This window comes from Myotis yumanensis, unplaced genomic scaffold (genome assembly GCF_028538775.1).
Source record: "Myotis yumanensis isolate MYYU_CA2020_CCGP unplaced genomic scaffold, mMyoYum1.0.hap1 SCAF_8, whole genome shotgun sequence".
Classification (NCBI taxonomy): domain Eukaryota; kingdom Metazoa; phylum Chordata; class Mammalia; order Chiroptera; family Vespertilionidae; genus Myotis; species Myotis yumanensis.
In genome coordinates this window covers 84,458,325-84,480,421 of record NW_027223759.1, presented here as the reverse complement: position 1 = coordinate 84,480,421, position 22,097 = coordinate 84,458,325, and the positions used below count along the sequence as shown (strand labels likewise).

At 45.3% G+C, this 22,097-nt stretch overlaps 1 protein-coding gene across 3 annotated transcripts in view; it reads left to right on the top strand.

Annotated features, from left to right (window-relative positions):
• The window catches only part of CUNH2orf76 (chromosome unknown C2orf76 homolog), a 76,518-nt gene that overhangs the window by 9,278 nt on the left and 45,143 nt on the right, over positions 1-22,097 (top strand). Inside the window, exon 2 of one of the 3 annotated variants that reach the window (XM_070423127.1) lies at positions 4,128-4,243. The exons of the other annotated variants lie outside the window; for them this stretch is intronic. The gene's annotated coding sequence lies outside the window, so the exon portion shown is untranslated. The remainder of the gene's footprint in view (positions 1-4,127; positions 4,244-22,097) is intronic. 3 annotated transcript variants of the gene reach the window in all.

Genomic DNA, 22,097 nt, shown 5'->3' with positions numbered 1-22,097 from the left:
CTTTCGGATTCTTTTTTCATTTTGCTTTTCCAATTGGGTGTTTTTTGTCAAATCTTTGGTTTGATTATTGTACTCCTCTGGTCTGCTATTGGGTATAATATTCTTTATTTCAGTCCGTGTATGCTTACTTTCTAATTTCTTTATCGTAGCATCGAGGGTCTCATTAGTTTTCATGAGGCTCTGCACAAATTTATGGCAAGCCCTCAAAATTGCGATTCTTAGCTCCATATCCTCCATTTCTGTCATGTTTTTTTGTCTCCGCATCTTTTATGCTTTCTTGGTGCACCCCCTTGTGGTCTCTGTGCGCAGTCTTGTTCTAGCCAAGCCTTAATTGTTGTAGTTAACACTAGAGGGATTTGACCCCCAGGCCGACTGGCTATAGGAATCAGCTGTGTGGAAAACGTCTGCCTTCTGGGGAGGCGCTAATCCAGCCTTTGCCTGAGGCGATCGGCAAATGGCTGTGCGCAGGGTTTGGGCGGGGCGGGCTCAACAGGGCGGGCGGAGGGAGCAGTTATGGCCACGCTCAGTCCCGTTCCCAGAGGCTCTGTTTCTCAGAACCCCGGCAGCCGCTGCAAACCTCGGAGAGAAAGCTGCCCTCAGGTTCCAACTGATGCCGGATAATCCCGCTTCTCCCATTTGAGTCTGGGTCCCTAGAGACTCGCCCGGATCTGGAGCCCAGAGTCTGAGACTCACTCCCGACAGAAAACGACAACCGCGCCCTCAGCCACCAGCCCGCTTTGCGCGCGCACCTCGGTACCTTTGTATTTTCCACACTGCGCCGCCTCTGAGCCTCGATTTGCTGTTCTCTTTCCTTCTAGTTGTAGAGTCTCTCTTCAGCCAGCCTTCCTGTGGTTCTGGGGTGATGTCCATTCAGTCTTTTAGTTGTATTTTTGAAATGGTTGTTTGCGGCAGCCGTCTCCGGTGTTTACCTACGCCGCCATCTTGGTCTCTCCCCCAGTGAAGGAATCTTGGCTCCAGCTTCCCCTTTGCTAGTGTGGGTGGGCGGGCAGTTTCTCCTGTGATTTCTAGGGGAGTAGAGTGCTTTTGTCTGAAAGCTTTCTGTCTTGCTAGCCTGCCCCTTCCCTGGCTCTGTGGCCAGGAAGAGCAGGCTTTTGTTGTGGGGGGTTTCCACCTGCTGATGTTTACCGGTTGCCGACTTCTTTCAGGGACCTCACCATTGTGTCTTTCCTTGGGTCTCCAGGTCCCTAGCCAGTCTGCCACCTTCTCTCCTCCTTTCAGATCTTATGTTTGTTTTATACATAGTGTCCAGGATTTTTAGTTGCACTTCGCAGGAAGCATAGGAAAAAGTACATCTCTGTCTTCCCAGAAGCAGAAGTGTAGGGCAGTGCCGCTTGAAATTTATTATTATTTTCTCTGAGTTACATTGTATCCTGATTTGTAACTGAAAGTTGTGGCTACTAAAGTGGAATAAAGACTCATTGTTCCCCATTCTCTTTAGGAGAGTATTAGTTCTGTTTTGGCTATTTGAAAGCTGTTTCATGTGGCTGAAGCTTATTCCCTACCAAATTTAATAGCAGGATTTTCTCTTCTTAGGAAGCTAAGAGCTCGGATACTTAATTGGTTTGGCTCTTAAAGATGCGTTCCAGTAGGGCTTAATCAAACTTCAGCTAGTGCTTAGTAAAATGTACATTTTTTTTTTTTAGTATTGTCTCTAGAAATAGTTTATTTTAAAATATATTTTTATTGATTTCTGAGAGGAAGGGAGAAGGGGAGAGAGAGATAGAAACATCAGTGATGAGAGAGAATCATTGATTGGCTGCCTCCTGCAGGCCTCACACTGGGGATCGAGCCCACAATCTGGGCATATGTCCTGACGGGGAATTGAACCATGACCTCCTTGCTCATAGGTCAGTGCTCAACCACTGAGCCACGCTGGCCAGGCTAGAAATAGTTTATTTTAAAAATCATCCTTTCTGGGATAATACCAAAAGTAAATTTTGAATTTATCTTTCTTAACAGTATTTTCTGATTATATGTAAAAGCACTGGGAGTGTTGTTGCAAGGGAAACTGATTCTCTATTTGAGCCAGTACATTATCTGTGTAATATGATATGTAGCTCTTGATGGAAATGACAAGTCTTGGCTCTGCTGCTGAATCAGCTGCATTATTCTTAACTCACATTATTCTTAACTCCTTCATTTCCTCATCTGTAAAATGGAGACAGTTACACTGACTTGGCTGATAGTTACTGAGGATTATTGATGATGTACCGGTAGCATTTAGCACAATGTTTGACACACGCTGGGTAGCGATTATACAATCATTAATGCAGTTTATTAAAGCAGAAACCTTGAGGCAAACTCATAACAAAAGCAGAGTTCAGATAACTTTCTCTGTCCTTACAATAAGGCTATAGAGTTGAGTCTGTGGCCTGTCTTCATTGACTCCATTATAATTTGTCAGGACCTGGCTGTGGTATCTTTCAATATGGACTGGTGTAGTAAGAGACATTTGCACGAAGGGTTGTGTTTTTGCCTAGTAGTGAGGCTTCGCTGTAATTGTAGTCTATCTTTTAACAATTAGATTACTTTTTTAAAAGTTCTAGTTTAAATGAAGACACATAATATTAATGTCCCTGTGCGCCCCCTCCCCTCAGTAAGAGCACCTTCACTTCTACATATGACTTTCTAATTTGGCGTTTGTGTTAGTTTCCTGGGTTGCTGTAATAAAGTATCACATACTGAGTGGCGTAAAACAAGAGAAATTTATCGTCTTAAAGTTCCAGAGGCTAGAAGTCCCAAACCAAGGTATCAGCAGAGTTGGTTCCCAGCCTCTCTCCTAGCTTCTGAGGGCCCCAGGCAATCCTTGTCTTGTAGATCCATCACATCCATCTTCACGTGGCCACCTTCGAAGGACACCAGTCATAGTGGGTCCCTAGTAGGACTTCACCTTAACTCATTACACCTTCAACAACCGTATTTCTAAATGAGGCCCCATTCTGAGGTACTGGGTGGAGGTTAGGACTTCAACCATCATTTTTTTTGTGTGTGTGTGGGGTGGAGGGAACGGGACACAATTCAACCCATGTCAGCATTCTTCTAAACACCAGAAGCAAATTGGTGTTAAAAACACAGTCCTTGCCCTAGGTGGTTTAGCTCAGTGGATAGAGCGTTGGCCTGCAGACTAAAGGGTCCCAGGTTTGATTCCGGTCAAGGGCACATGCCTGGGTTGCAGGCTTGATCCCCAGGAGGCAGCTGGTCAGTGATTCTCCCTCATCATTGATGTTTCTATCTCCCTCTCCCCATTCCTTCTCTGAAATTAATAAAAATATATTTTAAAACAAACAAACAAACAAAAAACCATAGTCCTTCCCCTCATGCATTACTGTCTCCTGGTGGGGGCAACAGAGAGCATGGGAGTAACAAATGGGGCTGAGCCAGCCAGGAAAGGTCCTTCCAAGGAGGTGACATTTCCATCGAGAACAGGAGGATCAGCTTTAGAAAAATCGAGAAGGTTTCCAGCATTGAACTGAAAGAAGACCAGTGTCAATGTTGGGTGAGGACTTGGGGGAGACAGAGTCTGGGTTCAAATCACACAGAGACTTACTGGTCATGATAGGAGATTGCACTTTACTTCAGGGGCTGTGGGGGTCTGTGGGGTATCCTAAGCAAGGGAGAGGTAGTTGGATTTATATTTTCAGAAGATCACTCTTGATGCTGTATGCCACCTAGATAAAGGGCTGGGCAGTAATGGGGAGACCAATTAATTGGGAACCTTTTCCATGATTCAAGAAAGAGAGACTAAGGTGGCAGTCATAAAGATGGAGAGAAATGGAACATTCAAGATACATTTTGGGGAAAGAGCTGATAAGATTGCTAATGGATTAGCTAGAGAGTAAGAGAAAGGGGGACTCCTTTGCTGATCGCTTGAGTAACTCAGTGGATGGTTGTATAATTGCCAAGACTGGGAAATCCGGGTTGTGGTTGAGGTCAGATTTAAACTTCCAAGTTCAGTTTGGGATATGTTAAATGCTTTGTGGTAGTTAGTGAAACAAATAGTCAGCTTAATGTATGAGTTTGAACTGAAGGTTGAGAATGTATTTTATTTATTTATTTATTTACTTATTTAATCCTCACCCGAGGATATTTTTCCATTGATTTTTCAGAGAGAGTAGAAAAGAGAGGGAAAGACAGAAATATCGATGTGAGAGAAACACATCGATTCGTCGCCTCCTGCATGTGCCCCTTCCAGGGCCCGGCTGGAGAGGAGCCTGCAACTGAGGTATGTGCCCTTGACTGGAATTGAACCTGCATCCCTTCAGTCTACAGGCCAATGCTCTATCCACTAAGCCAAACTGGCTAGAGCTGGGAATGTGTTTTAGAGAGTGGTCATCATACAGATGGCTATGAAAGATGGGTGTGGAGGAGATGGAAGTGTGCCTCTCGGGGGAGAGTGTAAGGAGAGAAGCCAGATGTAGTACTGACCTGGGGGAGCACTAACGTTTTAACATCTAGAAACTTGGGTTTCTCTTGTTTGGGACTCTCTGCGCTCCCTGGACTTGGTAAATTTATTTCTTTCACCAGGAAGGGGAAGTTTTCTGTCATTATTTCTTCAAATAGGTTTTTAATATCTTGCTCTCTCTTTCTCATTTCCTTCTGGCATCCCCATAATGCGAATGTTGATACCCTTGAAGTTGTCCCAGAGGCTCCTTACACTATCTTCATATTTTTGGATTCTTTTTTGTTTTGCTCTTCTAATTGGTTGTTTTGCTTCCTCATATTCCAGATTGTTGATTTGATTCTTAAACTCCTCTACTGTACTGTTGAATCCCTGTAAAATATTCTTTATTTCAGTTAGTGTTGCTTAATTTCTGACTGGTCCTTTTTCATGTCTTTGACTTTCTCACTAAGATAACTTGAAAGTCTCATGAAGATCCTTGAGTAACCTTATAACCATGGTTTTGAACTCTGTATCTAGTAGTTTGCTTGCTTCCATTTCTTTCATTTGTGACATGTTTGTCTCCCCATTTTGGCTTGCTTCCTTGTGTTTGTTAGGATGTATTAGGACAGTGGTCGGCAACCGGTGGTCTGTGGACCACTGTGGTCCATGAGGTCCGAAAGGTTGGCAACTGCTGTGTTAGGAAGAGCTGCTATATCTCCTGGAGTTGGTAAAGTGACCTTTGTAGTAGGTGTCCTGTAGGTTCCCAGTGGCTCAGCCTCTCCAGTCACCTGAGCTGGCACTCTAGGTGCACCCCTATGTGGGCTGTGTACACAGTCTTGTAGTTGAGCTTTGATTGCTGTTGGTGTCACCGGGAGGAATTGACCTCCAGGCCAATTGCCTGTCAGGACCAGCTGCGGCTACAGTGGGAGAGCTGCTGTGCAGGAAACACCCCTATGGAGCAGGACATGCTTCAGTGGGGCTTTGGTGCTCACTGAGTCTGCCTCTTTTTTTTTTTTTTTTTTTTTTATATTTTATTGATTTTTTACAGAGAGGAAGGGAGAGAGATAGAGAGTCAGAAACATCGATGAGAGAGAAACATCGATCAGCTGCCTCCTTCACATCTCCTACTGGGCATGTGCCCGCAACCCAGGTACATGCCCTTGACTGGAATCGAACCTGGGACCTTTCGGTCTGCAGGCCGACGCTCTATCCACTGAGCCAAACCGGTTTCGGCCTGAGTCTGCCTCTTGAGTGTGTCACTTATGGATGTGTAGAGTTATAATCTGCTGTGGTCTGAAGCTGTCCACCAAGTGCACTGTTTCGTGGGCTTTTCAGGAGGTGCAAAATCAGCTATTTGTATTGGGCTTGGAGAGGCCCAGGGGTTAAGCAAGGCAGGCTCGTGCTAGTGCATGGTCTTGCGCCTTTTATTGATAGGTTTGGGGCACGCTGACCCAGCTGCAGCTTGTTTGAGATATTTTAGCAAAGTCTGAAGCCTGAGCAAGGAAAGCCATTCATATGCAAAAGCCACTGCAAATAGGTTGGGTGGGGCTGCAAGTTGGATGGGATGGGGTCTCAGGGAATCACCAGGATGGAGAAAACGTATATGGCTGCCAGTCAGCCCTTTGACCAGGGAGGTTCCAGCACAGGAACAATGATCCCTGCAAGCACCTCTCTCTGGGAGAAAGCTGCCCCCAAGTTGTGCCCTGATGCCAGACAATCTAGTTCCTCCTTGTATGTGTCTGGGTCCCACAGAGCCTTGTCCTGGCGCTGGAGCTCAGAGGAAGCAGGACTTTGTAAATTCAGTTTGTGCGCCAGCCCTTTAAGAGGAACAGCTGGGTTTTCAGCAGCCTCCATGTCACTCAACGCCAATCCCTGCTGGTTTTTACAGCCTGTAGTTATGGGGACTTCTCTTCCCAGCTCTGGAACCCTGGGCTGGGGGTCTGTGTGGGGCTGGGACTCCTTGCTCCTCATGGGCAGCCTCCACAGAGATGATCTCCCTCTGGATTAAAAAAGTGGCACACATGGGTATCAGACCAGCCTGTTCTGAGCCTTTGCCCTTCCTACCAGTCTCAGTGTGCTTTCTTCTTTACTTCTCTAGTTGTAGGGCTTCCATTCAGCCAGCTTCCAGGTGGTTCTGAATGATGGTTGTTCTGTATTTTAGTTGTAATTTTGATGTGGTTGAGGGAGGTGGCGAGCACAGACATTTATCTACGCTGTCATGCTGTTATCTTGGTTCTCCAATTTCTTTGTTGATGACTTTAGCATCTGTGTTCATCACAGGAAGTAATTTTATTTTAGACCTAGATTGTAAGCTCTTGGGGCAGTTGCATTGTTTTTGGGCTTTGGTTATCTTTGCTTGTGCGACCAGACCCTGGGACTTTGGGTCTGTGTGACACGCCAGACTCAGAGTTGAAGGTCTCCAGCTCTGCAGGACCGAGGGCTGCTCGTTTCCATGCAGCAGCGGCTAAGTCTAGCTGCTACCGCTGGGTGCTTGCGCACTTTTGTGGTGGGGTGGGGTCTCAGGGAGTCGTCAGGGTGAGGCCAGCAGAGTTTAGCAGATCTGAACAGACCAAGATTGGGCCATGTGAAGGGAAGGCTCTGCATTCGTTGGGGGTGTGAGGGAAGAATTTCCCCTGTTCTAGAGCCAACTCAATCTGTCCCAGATGCTGCCAGGAGCTTGATCTCAACAGGGAGGGGCCATTGGGAGTCAAGAGACGGGGAGGTGCCGGTGAGGTTTCTGGGAAGTTGCGGGGAGTAGCCCCTGTCCCAGAGCCACAAAACTCAGATTGTCTCAGATTCTGCTCAAACCTTGGCAGGGTGAAGCCACCAAGAATCAAGAGGATCTACTGTGAGGGGAGGCACCAGTCAGGATCAGGGGGAAGTGGGTCTGCCCATACCTCTGCACCCTAGCCCATGCAGGGTGGACCAACAGGGAGTCCATAGGGTGGGGCCATTGCTTTCCCCCAGGACGACGTCACATGGAGGGGCATGTTCCACCCAAGAAAGAGGGTGTCTGTGGTGCAGTACGGTGACTCAGCATGAGGGTGGGGGGGGGGGGGGCAGGCAGTTTTCTCCTCAACTCTCTCCCCAGAGCCACAAACTCCAGTCTCTCCTCACATGACTCTAGTCTGCTCTGCCCTCCCTCTGCCAGAGCCAGGGTGAATGGTGGGAAAGATTTTGTGTGTTGGCCCTTTAAGAGGGTGCCTAGTTTCTAGTGGAGTTCCATCTCTCTAGTGGACAGAAACCCCACTGCTTTTCACAGTCAGATGTTTCATGGGTGCCTCTTCCAGGCTCTGGTGCTCTGGGCCGGGAGCCCGGCTTGGGCTTGAGAGCCCATGCTGATCAGGTGCCCCCCTAACCCCCCAACTTCCCCACACTCCCACTGAGATATCCCTCAGGAACCTCAGCCGCTGCCTGTGGGAGCAGGGCAAGCCCTTTTCGCATCTCCGCATTTCCTACCAGTCTGGATGTGGCTTCTTCTGTAAAGCCTTGGTTATAAGACTTCTCTTCAGCTAGTCTCCAGTTGGTTGTTCAGGTTGGTTGCTCTATATTTTAGTTGTCTGCCTTTTTCTTTTAGTTTCTCTATTGACTTCCCACTAGGTTTGAGGCATCAATACAGGGCAGGAGCATGTACTAGCCATTGCACAGATTCTACCTGGGGCACACGGAGGAGGCCTGGAGCAATTCTGTCATCCATAACAACCCTGGCGAGTGAGCAACCACTAACCTGAATGCCTGCAGGGCAAGGTGGTATTACTGCTCCCTTTCATCAAAGTCGGGAAGATTTCTTACCACCTTTTGTAATTGGGAGACTCATTGTAGGTAAAACTGCCCCTGGGCACATCCAGAGGACCCCATCCACTCTGTCTTGTTAGTTTCCCTTCTCCACTGTGAATCCTGTCCAAAACCCATTAGCTGAATCTGAGTACCCTCTCCCCACACTGGCAAGGTAGGGTTCCTTGAGTAACCAAGGGCAGTTTTGGAGAGATTGCCACCAATGGTCTAGTAATTGATCATCTGAGAGCTTGCTTATGGTGTTCTTTGAAACACCTGCAGGTCTAAGATAGAAATAAAGGGTATTTTGGGGGGGCAGGAGGTTAAGTCAATACTGGCTTCCACAAAAGAATCACAGGCCTAGAGCTGTACTTGGTGTTCCTGGGAAGGAATTTCTTTACAGTCTATAACTGGCCCTACATGAGCGGAGGGCACAGGTTGTCAAGGGCCTCCAGTCAGCTGGTAGGCATTAGGGTTTTCACTTGAGTTCACATCATCGCATTTAGAACTTGGTTTTGGAGGAACTGCCTGAGGGCAGTCAGTCCAGTCTGTCTTGTTTGTGCTACCAGCTGAGTGGCGTGTGTCCCACGGAATGCCTGTACAGTGGCTGTGGGGATGGGTAAGAAGACACTTGAGGTATCAACAGTTGTATTGTATGAGAGGTACAGGAGTTGGGGTACATGTTTCTGATAGACTTGTTGGTAATGGTGACCATATTGTAGTCAGGCCATCTGCCAGAAGTTGCCAGATTCAGGAGTCAGTTAAATTAACGCTGCTTTCAGCAGTTTGATGGAGCCTTGCCGCAGTGATCTGCATCTTGAGGACTGGCCCAGGCGCAGTTCTAAGAGACGGAGGTCATTAGTGGGTGGCCCTCCCCGTCCCTCTCTCCTGGGTATAAGTTGTCTCCTTACATGCGGAGGTTATTTCTTTCCTCCACCTCCAGAAAAACTCATGTGCCCCATTCCAGTAGCAATAATTTCACTTTTTATTGAACCCATTCCTAGTCTCTGAAGAGAATTTTTATAAAACTTACAGAGACCCATATGTCCCCCACTTTGGCCTACGGTGTACTCACGTGGCATTATCCTTGGGATCTAGGATCTTGAAACCAACAAGAGAGTTCAGGGAGACGAGACTCCAAGATCTCAAGGGGTGTCTCCAGGCAGAGGCTGCCTCCCTTTGCTAGAGGCTCCAGTTGGCAAAATCGTCAGAGACTGGTACCTCAAAGGGGTCTTTAAGGTTGTGGGGCCCAAATGCTCCTCAGCTTGCTGGACAGCTCTCCATGCAGGCGACTGATTTTGGCACCACTAAGGTGCTGCTTTGTGGTATAGCCAGTATATAGGACCAATTAGAATGTCCAAGGGGACTGTGTTAATCAGGGTCAACTGGAGAAGCAGAACAAAATATAACACACACCCACATACCACATAAGTTGTCGGCTTATCCCATCGTGGGGTTGGCTAAGCAACCCTGAAGTCCAGAGGCAGGCAGATGGAAGGGCGGATGAGGAGCAGCTGGCCCCACAGACACCAGCTGAAGCCTATGGTCCCAGGCAGTTGTCAGGAAGGGGACCCGAAGGAAGGGGGAACAACTGAGGCCCCCACTGCAGTATGGAGTCTGTGGGCTCAGGGAAGGCCTAAGTCCTCCTTGACTTCTAACTGATGAAGTCAGGCCCACCCAGGAAGAGCTCCCTTTTGAGTAATTTAAGATCAGCTGATTAGGGGCTTTAATTACGACAGCAAAGTATGCAACAGTCTGCTTGGCCACACTGACAAGTCACAGAGCCACACTGCCTCCAATGCTAGAGTCTAGCACAACATACCAGGCTGCCTCTGGTGATGGGTGGCTGAAGGGCCAGCTAGCTGTTCCTTGATGGCTAGAGGGACTGGGCTTTGTGAATTCACCCACACAATCCCAAGAAACTGTACTTGGCAAGTCGACCCCTGGATTCCTCTGGTGGAGGAGGTGTAGTAACAACACAGTCAGGGACCATTGAGACGGAGGTTTCTGACTTGTCTGTGAGCAGGGATTTCATACATTGAAAACTGTATACATCAGAGGGTGGGGGCAATTCCATGAATCTTGACCCATCCACTGGACCTGGACCTCTTCCAGATGGGAGAGAATCTGGCACCATGGACAGGGAAGTCTACATATAGAACACATCATTTATACATTCAGACGTAGAAACAACAATACTTTGAATTCGCCCAGAGGACCCTATCCACTCCGTCTTGTTAGTTTCCTTTCTCCACTGTGAATCCTGTCCAAAACCCATTAGCTGAATCTGAGTACCCTCTCCCCACACTGGCAAGGTAGGGTGGTGCCTTGGGTGCCTGGACCCACAGAACCATAAAAGTTTGAGTCCCTTCCCTCCCTGAAATTCCCCAGCACACTTGGGTGCATAAGGCCTTCAGTCTCTTGGGGACAGCGAGACCTTGGCCGCCCACTCCTAATCACCTTCCTTAAAACTTCCTGGAGGGTGAGGGGAAGTATCAGGAGGTGTAGAGAGGGAGGGCAGCTCTGTACCAGCACGCAAGGCATACTTCCTCTTAGTTTCAAGTGGCCTGGTGGCCATTCATGGCTCAACTTAATTTACTTTTCAGTTACCCAAAGCTCTGCCACCTCATTGCTGTCATTGTTTCCGCTCTGGGGACTCTACTCAACAGCTACAGCCATAGCGCCTCTCACCTGGGGAGAGAGAACCACAACCATTGGGCAGCTTGTTTCAGTCCTACCTTTTGCTCTAATCCTCTAAAGGTTAATTAACTCTTACTCCCCCACAGCCTCCACTTGTTCAAGATCCTCTAAAGGTTAATTAACTCTTACTCCCCCACAGCCCCCACTTGGTCAAGAACATTTGCTGCCAGTTCGCAGGGAATCTCCTTACCTCCCTTAAGCTCAGGGGACCTTTGTCTTTCCTGTTCTGGAAAGCCATGCCTCTGCCGGCATCCCATCCTTGTCAATGAAAACTGTGAAGAGTCCTACTTGTCAGCTGGTCAGCCAGCCTGTCAGTGTCCTGGAAACTGAGGGAAGACATGAGACTCCTGGGTCAGAGACAGCCAACAGCATGAGCTTCATGTTTGTGTCATTTCTGCCTCCCCATAAGTCCACAGCTGCAGAACCCCGAGTTTAGGTAAACCAAGAACACCTGCTCAACCTGAGCCCAGGGAGAAAGACATTCTTTTTATTAAACTGGACGGTAAGCACATCTGCCCTCCACTCCGGAGGGAGATAATATCTCAGTCTTCCTATGCTGTTTGCTATACAAACATCCTTGAACAGATAGTTCAGAACTAAAGAGCCAGTACCTCTGCTTATGAGACATGCAGAAGTGTGAGGGACCCATGAATTGTCTCCCAACACACTGGACAAGAGTTCACATGCCCGCTGATGATAGTGGATCAAGAAAATTAGAATTTACATTCAGTTATCTTGTTTAAGGAGAAATGCATGTGAAATATTCTTTCCAAATGGTTAAGTCTCTAACCCTTTGGAAAACTCAACTGTTCACAACAGTTAGTTCTCTGAGAGTCTTACCTCCTTTGAATAGGGAAAACAACATGATTTTGTGTATCTGTCCCAAATTGGAGGTTACACAGGCAGGTATGTGGAATTGTAGGTGTTGATTTGTCAATGGGTGGTTTACTCATGGTGAACAGCAATCATTGGCTTATTTGTTATAATTGATTATGATGCTTCTTCAGGAAATGCCACTGACAGTGTCGTTATGCAATAGTTAGAGCATAGAAAAGCATTTGTGAGTTGTCAAATTTAGCTAATATTTATTTTGCACCTGTGCTATCTAAACACCTAATTCGGAAGGCTTTATTTTTTAACCTCTCTCAAAATGAGCACCTAGCATACTGCTGAGTTATGAGCTTAAAAAGACTTTAAAATCATTTGTAAATGAATACATTGAAAATGTCTTTCTCAAAAGGTTTATATTAGTGAAAGATGAATAAACTGAATTTTCTAACATAAATAATAGTGTTTTGAATTATATAACTAAATGTTTGGGGGGGTGGGGAAGATGAAGAGGTTATCAAATATTTAATCCTCACATGTCCTAGTCTATAAATGCATCCTGAGTTTCATATTTTATTGTATTTTTATTTTTTTAAATACATTTTTGTTTATTTTAGAGAGAAAGGGAGAGGGAGGGAGAGAGAGAAATATCAATGATGAGAATCACTAATGGGCTGTCTCCTGTATACCCACCACTGGGAATCGAACTGTGACCTCCTGGTTCATAGGTTGTCTCTCAACCACTGAGCTACACTAGCTGGGCTAGTTTCATATTTTAAAAACTAGAGGCCTGATTCATGAAATTCGTGCAAGAGTAGGCCTTCCTTCCCCTGGCTGCGGGCACCGGCTTCCCTCTGGCATCTGGGACCCGGGCTTTCCTCCGGCCGCCGGCTTTGTCCTGGAGGACGTCTAGTCTAATTAGCATATTATGCTTTTATTATTATAGATTACACTTTTGAAAAAACTTAAAGCAAGTTCCTGTTAACTTTTCTTTTTATTGAAATGGCCAGCTTTTGGTATTTTATTGTTCCTGAGATCTATTTTTATAACATTTTTTTATTCCCATCTAATCATTAAAAAATTACGCTTTTGAAGTAGGCTAGAATAGATTAAAATGAAATTAACATTGCATTTTTAGTGTTAAATGTGATGATTATAATTTGTCATTTTTAAGAAGTTCAGTTAAATTGAAATTTTATAGTTATTTATTTGATTAGGATAAGTTATCTTTAAAAGGGGAACTTTTATCATTCACTTAGCAGTATACTAGGTGCTCAGTATTTTTAAGTAGAGTAATGAATGTAGGTTTTTCCCCCTTTTCCTCTGGCCTTAAACAACTTTTAAATTTTTTAAATTTTTGGCAAAATGACATATTTGGATATTAAGTAGTACATAGGAAAATTTACTCAAAATCATTAAGGTGCAATTTTAGAATCATTTGCATATTCAGTGATTTTCATCTCAATAGAACTCTTCTTTTCCCTACTTTTATACCCGATCATTTTTGCCTGTTGAGTTTTCTCACATAAAAGATCAATTGTATTTCTTAGCCTCTATTTATTGATTTGTTTCAAAAGAAAGGTGAATGGAACCTTTGTCCTGTAATACTAATTTCTAACCCTAGAGGAAAATAAGCATTTCGTGTGATCAATATATAAATATGTATTTTTTGTATACAGTTAGAACATTACTTTTTGGAAAGTTGTACTTTTTTCATATAGTCAAGACAAGCTTTAAAGAAAACTTGATATCCTTAAATTTAGGAAGTAAATATGACTTTACAAAATATTTTTATTAAAATGATTCACTCTAGGAGTCTTAAAATTCAAGTCTTGTGCACATTTCTTGCATGTCTGCCGCCTCCAAAGGCAGGCCGCGCATTCTCCTGCTGGGGGTGTACAACTTCTCCAGGCTAACTGCCGCTGTGGAGCGCTTTTCTGCACGGAAGGCTGCTAGTATTTGGCTCAGTTTTGAACTGAGCACGGCCAGTGGTGAACCTGAGGAGGGCGGTGAAGGATTAAAGAAAACAGACAAGAGAATAGTTAGTTAGGGCTAGTTGGGACACTGTTCTCGGATGGAGAGACAATGCCACCACCTATACTCCGAAGCTTTATTTTATAGTCAGATCACACAAAGCAAAACAAGGGCAAGATGTTTACAATGTTCTTGTGAATTTCAAATCTGCTTTTTTCCTGTTATTGCCATTCTCTGCTCTCTATTAAGCTTTGTTTAGGCAGCACTTGCTGCACTACCCCCCCCCCCGCCCACATCCCTTAGCTACCTAGGAATGCAGGGTCTGTCTAAGGTCAAGCTTACAACCATAGCCTTTTGGCTATAATTGTGCTGGGAGGGCTTTGACTTCCAAACTGGGACTTGCGTGTGGCTTTGCCAAAAGTCAGTCCGAGACTTGATCCTGTCCAAACACTGTAGTTCTCCACAAGTTTGAATTCCATTCTCTTACAAAAAGGTCAAAAGCATCTTTTCTTAAAAAGTACTGGAAGCGCTCTGGCCGGTTGCTCAGTGGTTAGATCATCAGCCCACAGACCGAAGGGTCTGGGTTTGATTCCCGGTCAAAAGGCACGTCCCTGGGTTATAGGCCTGATTCTGGCCTGGGTGGGGGTGTGTGCAAGAGGCAACCCATTGATGTGTCTCTCTCACATTGATGTTTCTCTCTCTCTCCCCCCTCCCTCCCTTCTACTCTCTAAAAATCAATTGAAAAAAAATATCCTTGGGGTTAACCAAAAAGAAAAGACTTTTTTTGGCGGGTGAGAATTATAGTCAATCCTCTGTATTTGCAATTTCTGTGTTTGTAAATTTGCCTACTCACTAAAATTGTAATTCCAAAGGCAATATTTAGGGCACTTTCCTGGTCACTCCCGGACATGTGCAGAGCGGACATGTGCAGAGCGGACATGTGCAGAGCGGACATGTGCAGAGCGGACATGTGCAGAGCGGTGCAGAATTTGCATCAAGGAAGTTCACGCTTCCAGCTGAGGTCAGACAAGACGATTGCTGCCTCTTTCCAGCGCTCACACTGTAAACAAGTGTCCGGGCCGTGCTCTGTCCAGTGCCATGGTTTCACATTGTTGTGCTTTCTGCTGGCGATTTGGCTGTTTTAAAAGAGCCCCCAAGCGTACTGCTGCAATGCTGACGTGCTGTTTAGTGTTTTTAAATGCACGAGGGCTGTGTGGGCCTCACAAGGAAAATGTATTAGATAAGCTTTGGTGAGACTTGACTTAAAATGCTACTGGCTTTGAGTTCTATGTTTAACAATACGTGTTAAATGGGTGCCTTTATTCAGAAACACACATAAAATAAGGTACTGATCAGTGTTGACAGCATTGTGAGAACCTAGGCCTGCAAGTCCTCAGGAGCAGAGTCAGTCCTCATTAACTCAGTGGTGGGGACCACTTTATATAGACGGTCTCCACTGTGACTACCCAGAACCGGTGGTAGTACTTTTCTTTAGCTGATAGAGTTCAACCTAAAGTCAGTAATCAAGTGTTTTGTGAGTCTGCATGCTCTGCGCTGTGCTCTCAGCTTTCTGTACTGCACGGTACCTATTTTTCACCTGATTTACAGCTGGCTCTTCCCCTGGGAACTTGCCCCAGGGGGAAGAACCAGCTTGGAATGGCAGCAGTTGGGCTGCTGGGGAACCTGGCATGCAGCTTGTCTTGGCTTTCCTGGAGTTTGCACCTTCCCTGTTGACCCATTGGAGCCTAGGCCGTAAAAACCAGCTCCTACAGACCCAGGAAATTCTGGCCCAGGAGGAGAGGGTGCTGGGCCGCGCCATTCTTGGCTCTGATGGTGCAGTGGGTACCTGTTAGGGACCTGGGAGCTCCAGATGAGGGGTTCCTACATGGTTTGGTTTGCTTCTCTGGTTTTAATATGACTTGGTTCTGTCTGCTTTGGTTTGGATATGACTTATCTTTCATCTTAAACCAGCTTGGTAAGGTACCAGCCAGAACAGGTTTTTTAGGCAGAGAGGTTTAAAGACCTTTGTAAGCCCTAGGCACTGTTCCTTTTCAAATCCCCACCCTAAATCATATAAAATGTACCGATACTATATATTAAATCTAATATATATAATTATGAATAGAGTTGAATTGCTGTTGAAATGTTATATATTTAATTAAATGTTAATTAAAATTTTTCATATTCTGGAGCAATAAGGTACCCCCCACCCCATCTCAGACATTTCATGGCCCTGGAAAAAGCTCATAGACCCTGTCATGCACGACAGACATGTCAGTGTGTCCTTAGGAAAGGAGGAAATTGGGCTTTCCTCAACCCTTCACGGCTCTTCAGTTCTCCAGACCTTGCCTCATGCCACACACGTTTCGGGGTACACAAAAGGAGCCACACTGCACTTTCCCTCAAGGAGCTCGCAAGCGTTCTGATCATGTGCTGTGGGCAGATGGGGAGTGGGATAGGGTGGGGGTAAGGAGAGCTCCTGCAAAGGTGTCTTGGAGCAGATGGGCTGGGCTGTTTTGAAGGATGCCTGTGGTAAAGTGGAGAGGCCAGGGGCAGAGGGAGTTTGGAGAAAGGCTGGGGGTGGAACCACGTGGCAGAGGCCTGGAAACAGCATGGTGTGTGGGAAGCCGCAGGCTGTCATGTCATCCCTCTGGAGTGATAGGAGAAAGGTGGCAGATACCATCAGAGAGGCAGGGAGGGGCTGCGCGTAGTGGCCTTTGTGCCATCTTAGACAAGGTGAGGCTTGTTCTGGGCACGTGACCTGCTTCTGGGGCCTCTGACGGCTGAGGACTTTTTGGTTTCCCTCAATGAGTATCAGTTGTATAAAGGAGTTTCTAAGCCTCTCTATTTTTTACAGTATTTGATAAGTTCTGTATTCTTTTGTTCAGTTATCTCTTTTTAAAAGAGATGGAAATAACTTTTTGTTGATGTAGAACACATTAGAAAAGTGCAAATATAGGTATACCGGGAAATAGCTTAATTTTAGCCATTCTGATAGGTATGAAAATAATGATTTTTAAATTGTATCATTCTTTCAGTGCTTTTTAACTGCAGTTCTTCTATAAAGGACTTTTCTTCATCAACTACTTGATAACCTTGAGATACAGTCCGTATAAGGAAGGCATAAAACATTTGATTATTTTCTCATCTCAGTGCGCCCCTCCCATTTTGGAAAGTCATTTTCAGTAAAACAAATAAGTGCCCTGTTAGGTTCCAGAGCGACAAATTGAGTTTTGTTGTATTTAATACTCACCCAAGGATATTTTTCCATTGATTTTTAGAGAAAGTGGAAGAGAGAGGGAGAGACAGAGAGAAACGTCAATGTGAGAGAGACATATTGGTTGGTTGCCTCCTGCACGCTCCCAAACCAGCCACAGCTGAGCTAAATTTTTTAATCTTATACCTATTTTTGAGTTTTCCGTTATGTTTCATTGATTTGTCAGCTTAGTTCTGTTTCAGTATCACAGCTTAAATTACTATACCTTAATTATCCTTTACAATTTTTGTTACTTGATTTTGTAGATGTGTGAAAATCACACAAGCTTTCTTATGTATTACTATTATGTTTAACTATTACTTTACAGGGTATACTAATAACTGGTGCTGCTGGTCTCTTTTTTCTTTTATGACTTTGCTCACTAAGTTCACAAATGTATTCTTCCTTGAAAAAGAAGATTAAGATATATAAATTGCCAGTTACAAAAGCAGTCATAGGGATGTAAAATACAGCATAGGGAATATAGTCAATAATATTATAGTAACTATGTATGGTGCCAGACTTATGGGAGATAACTTCATAAATTACATAAATGTCTAACCACTATGCTGTACACTTGAAACGAATATAATATTGAATGTGAAGTGTAATTGAAAATAATTGTTAATTAAAAAATAAAATAAATGTATTCTTCCAGATGGATTTTAGAAATATTTGTGATAAGTTCCCCAAACCACTCTTGTGTATTTTGAGTGGGGTATTATTCAATTTATAGAGAATTTATTTCTTACAATTCTGAGACTTCATAGTTAGGAACATGGTCTATTCTTTTATTTATCCAAATCTTTTTTATGTGCTTGACTATTTTTTATTAACTTATCTCTAAGTTTATTGTTTTTGGTTTCTCTGTCCCTTCATTTAAAGAATTGTTTTTAAACTTCTTTAGAATCACTTTTTTTTTTTTTTTATGTAAGGCAAGCTAACGGGAAAATGTCACTTTATAATCTGTAGTATTAGCTTTATAAGCTACCTGTTTAATACATCTGCCTCCCTCAGCTCACCAGCAGCATTTCCCATAATCCTTAAGGCAAAATAGATACTTTCTTTCCTTCTGATAATATCTATTATTGTTTAGTTACTGAGTATATATAACAACAGATTTTTTATGAAGATGACAGTACAGTGTTGACCAAAATTAGATATTAACACAAATGAAGAGTTTTAGTTGAAAGCCTCAACTATTTAAGTACAACATTTGGGCAGCTTTATATTAACACATTGTATGCGGGTAGTAACAGGTGGCTCTACTACTTACAGTCAACGTAAAACGTATAAATACGTTTCCCGCATACAATGTGTTAAGTGGAAAAAAACACACACCCTGCAATTATAAATCAGTTTCATAAGGCATGTGTATGCCAGCCTATCTGGCTTCCTCTGTTAGATCATTTACATGATTTGTTTCATTGTACCTGGGAATCTAGTGTCTTTATCTGCTGCCTATAAGAGATGTCTTTATACCCAAACCTATCTACACTAATAAAAGACAAAGATGCTAATTGACCGTACCTTTACAACACCCATCAGTCAATCAGAAGAGTATGCAAATTAACCCAACAAAGATGGCCATTAAATTTGCATACTGCAGGTGGGGCGGCATAGTGCGAGTCGCCACCCACTGCCATCCGGGCCTCCCGTGTGTGACCCGGGGCGGCGGGGCGGGACATCGCGAGCTGCCGCCTGCCCCACCGCCACCTGGGCCTGCCATCTGCGACCCAACGCGGGATCTGGGCCTGCCATCTGCGACCCAGGGAGGCAGAGCAGGCACCACGGGATCGGGCCTGCCATCTGCCACCTGGGGAGCGGGCCTAAGCCAGCAGGTGGTTATCTCCTGAGGGGTCCCAGACTGTGAGAGGGCACAGGTCGGGCTGAGGGGACCCCCCCCACCAGTGCCCAAATTTTTGTGCACCGGGCCTCTAGTTTTATCATAAGTAGAATAACAATAAAAGCAGCTGGTTTTTATTGAGATCCTACTATGTGTGATCCGAGTGTGTGTTGAGGCTAAGAGGTAGACTATATTTAAGCTACATCTGTCTAGCTCTAACCTCATTGGGGACTGGGACTGTGTTCTAGGCCTTCCCACTTTGTGTGGGCATGTGTGTGGGTGTGTTTTGGAGGGCATCCTTATTGTTGGAGGGGGCGGGTAGGTGAGAGGGGGAAGAAGTCATAATTCTTAAAAACCTGTTAACACTGCTTCTGAAATACAGAAGTCTTTTATAATATCCCTCTCTCAAGAGGTATTCTTTATTAAATACCTCAGTCTATTTTAAATTATAACTTTGTAGATGTTAGCCGAACTGCTATTATGTGGTAGATTCTAGGATCAGAATTTTGGGGAGCATTGTAAATTAGATTTAAAACAAATAGCATAGCCTGGCTGACATAGCTCAGTGGTTGAGCATTGACCTATGAACCAGGAGGTCACGGTTCAATTCCCAGTCAGGGCACATGCCTGGGTTGCGGGTTCGATCCCCAGTGTGGGCATGCAGGAGGCAGCTGATCAATGATTCTCTCTCATCATTGATGTTTCTGTCTCCCTTCCTCTCTGAAATCAATAAAATTATATATGTATAAAATAAAACAGTATAGTAGCTAGTATTGGGATTATCAAAAGATTTGTTAATTTAAACTCATTAAAGATTATAAAGTGAAACCTTATTTTAGAGGGAAAATATTATTTCTAGTCCCTTAGGAACCATTCATCTACACTAATAAAAGAGAAACATGGTAATTACTGTACGACTGCTACCCTTCCCATTGGCTAATCAGCATATCCTTATGCAAATTAACTGTCAGCCAAGATGGCGGCTGGCAGCCATGGACTGAAGCGAACAGGGAGGCTTGCTTGCTCCAGTGACTGCGGACTCCAACGTTCCCCGCCTGACTTGCCGGCCTCTCAGCTGCAACTCTAAGCAACTATGTTGCAAATATAGAAGCTAAACAAAACCCTAGAAACTGGCTTTCAGTCAGCTGGGCTTCAGCCAGCCGGACCGCAACATTGTATCAAATACAGAAGGTAAAGGCCAGAAACCTGCTTTCAGCAGCAAGGCCTCAGAGCTAAAGCTGGCCCAGAATAGAAAAAAAAGAAAAAGAAAAAGAAAAAAAGGAGCAGTTGGGAGCTTCAGTCACCGCCACACTGAAAACGGCTCTCAGCCCCTCCAGTGGGGACCCCCACCCTGAAGGGGGTGTGACCAGATGCAAACAGCCATCATCCCCTCATCCAGGCTGGCCAGGCACTCCAGTGGGGACCCCCACCCTGATCCAGGACACCCTTCAGGGCAAACCAGCCGCCCCCCACCCTTGCACCAGGCCTCTATTCTATATAGTAAAAGGGTAATATGCCTCCCGACACTGGGATCAGCGGAGCAGTGAGGCTCCCGGCACCGGGATCAGCGTGATAGGGGGCAGCGCCCAAACCCCCTGATTGCCCTGCGGCTCTGTGTGTGACAGGGGGCAGGGCCACAACCTCCCTATCAGCCCTGCTCTGTTCGTCACAGGGGAAGATGCCCCAACCCCCTGATCAGCCCTGCTCTGTGCCTGATAGAGGGGAGCTCCCCAACCCCTTGATCGCCCTGCGGCTCTGTGTGTGACAGGGTGCGGCGCCCCAACCCCCCTCCCCCACGGGCCCTACTCTGGGTGTGACAGGGGGTGGGGCCACAACCTCCCTATCCGCCCTGCTCTGTTCGTGACAGGGGAAGGCGCCCCAACCCCCTGATCAGCCCTGCTCTGTGCCTGATAGGGGGGAGCTCCCCAACCCCCTGATCGCCCTGCAGCTCTGTGTTTGACAGGGTGCAGCACACCAACCCCCTGATTGTCCCTGCTCTGTGGGTGATACAGGGTGGCGCCCCAAACCCCCTCCACGGGCCTTGCTCTGTGTGTGACAGGGTAGAGCCATAACCTCCCCATTGGCCCTGCCCTGAGTGTGACAGGGTGCAGCGCCCCAGCCCCCTGATCCGCCCTGCTCTGTGCATGACAGGGGGCGGTGCCCCAACTCCCCAATCAGCCCTGCTCTGAGCCTGACCAGGGGCTGCACCTAGGGATTGGGCCTGCCCTCTGCCACCCGGGAGCAGGCCTAAGCTAGCAGGTCGTTATCTCCTGAGGGGTCCCAGACTGCGAGAGGGCACAGGCCGGGCTGGGGAACCCCCCCGCCCCCCGAGTGCACAAATTTTTGTGCACCGGGCCTCTAGTTTAATTATAAATAGTATGCTAATTGTAATTACAATTTATTTTATGTATTAAAACTGCTTGAATTTTGATTTCTATATATAATATGCTATACTTTCAAATCCAATAAAATATTCGTATAAGGATTCTATGATTCAGAGAGACTTTTGTAGGCCAAATTAGTGTGGCTTGTTGCTGTCTATTGTGAAACATTCCAGATATGCTAAAAGGCATAAAGTATAACATACTATCCATATACCTAAGTCCCACTCAGGACATAAATGGCTAGCAACATAATCAAAGTGCATGTGTTCTAATTGTATAACCCTTCCTCTGCCTCAGGGATGACAACTACCGTATTTTTCTGTGTATAAGACACCCCCATGTATAAGATGCCCCCCACTTTTCCAACCCAAAATTAAGAAGTCAATATTTTAAACATAAAACAGAACACATTTTTATTTAGTAATTACCGCAGATAATGTTCACATACCAGTACTATGATATTATGCAGCATATCACTTTATTCAGCCTCTGTTGCATCACTGCTCTCTTCTTCATCACTATTAGTTCCAGACATATCAATTTCTTCAACTTCTATTGTATCACTGCTGTCTTCTGAGTCACTGTCCATATATGTCAGATCATCCTCATAAACTGGTGGCATTTTCTGAGCTAACTTTCTTCGTGTTCTCATGGCCAACCCTTCTCTCATGAAACGGAAGCACCATTTTGCCTTTCCTGTAAAATCAACAATGTTCATTTTGCTTGCAAACATTCTTACCTGACGTTGAATAAGCGTGGTTGACACACATAAGCCACTCTGGCGCTGCTCCGTAATCCAAGTCTTAAGCCTCTGCTCCAAGTTTGCCCATTTTGCTGGTTTTCCACTTAAGGCCTTCTTTTTTGGCATCTTAAGGAGTTGTTCTTCCTGTTTTCTCCTGTCTGATCACACACTCAGTGGAAGGAAGTCCAAAT